Raw genomic sequence first — 1,097 nt, 5'->3', positions numbered from 1 at the left:
CAACCTGAATCTTTGGACACTCACATGTCAAGCTCCTCTGCACTTCCTGAGCCCTCATCTCCCTGGATTGCCTCCCTGCATTCCAGCTAGGGCCTGGATAGCACTTAGCTTGTCCCATAGCCACATATCATTGATCCTCCTGCACTTACAAGTAAGGGGACTTAAAGCAGGATGAAGGGAAACAGCAGCAAACATGGAGCAGGATTGGAGGCAGCCACCCTGTTGAGCTGCTTATCTCATAGTATGCTACCACTGTGCGATGCCAGGAGCCAAATCAAGGGCACCTACAAGCAGAAGTGACTGAGGAGCTACCTGGCAAGAGTATGGGCCCCCCGCCCTCCCACAGAGACAAGGACTGAGGTGTGCTGTTCTGCCTAACTACATATATACATCTTCCTGTCATTTATAGTCTTGTATTCAGTTCAAACCACTAACTGCTTTTGCCTTAATTGTCTTGCACTTAGGAGACATTCCCATACTAGACCAGGCCAGTGGTCCATGCTGGTTTGTTGTTCTGCCTCCAGCCATGGTCTAGTGCTTCAGAGGAAAGAGACCTTTACTTAGATTGTAAACCCCTTAGGACAGTGACTCTCTTGTTCAGTTTGCACAACGGGGTCTTTGTCCATGACTGGGGTTATTAGACACTACTACAATGCAAATAATAAAACCAGCAATGTGTAAAACTCATAACAAAATGCAATACTACTTGAAATTTGAAGGATGAGAAGAGCATTGCATTTCAGTATGACCTCAAAGATAACCACTGTTTTGTAAAACACTTTGTTAAAGCACCAGGATTTTTTTAAGTAAACATGGCCTGTTTTTCACTGCAAAAAGGTAGTTTCTAAACATAAAATGGAAGAACACCCATTTGGGGAATAAAGTTCTTCATAGAAACCATCTGACAATTCCCCTTTTTCCCCTCCCCCAGCTTTTCAAGGAGAAAAGTCTTGTTTAAACTATGACTAAAGTGAAATTAAGTGGTGTGTGAACTTCCATAAAACAAAGTCTATGGATTTCACACAGCTCTGCTAAACTCCAAGCAATATTATACAAGCATTGTCTACCACACGCAAATTCCCTTGTAGTATAAAATA

At 42.9% G+C, this 1,097-nt stretch overlaps 1 protein-coding gene across 9 annotated transcripts in view; it reads right to left on the bottom strand.

The window, feature by feature from the left end:
* Positions 1-1,097, bottom strand: part of LOC137163958 (uncharacterized protein CXorf65 homolog) — a 78,175-nt gene that overhangs the window by 50,251 nt on the left and 26,827 nt on the right. The gene's annotated exons all lie outside the window — the stretch shown is intronic.

This window comes from Emydura macquarii, unplaced genomic scaffold (assembly GCF_026122565.2).
Source record: "Emydura macquarii macquarii isolate MOO-44397 ecotype Brisbane River unplaced genomic scaffold, CSIRO-AGI_Emac_v2 contig_312, whole genome shotgun sequence".
Classification (NCBI taxonomy): domain Eukaryota; kingdom Metazoa; phylum Chordata; order Testudines; family Chelidae; genus Emydura; species Emydura macquarii.
Note: the sequence above shows the minus strand (reverse complement) of the source record. Positions and strands in the feature narration are given on the sequence as shown.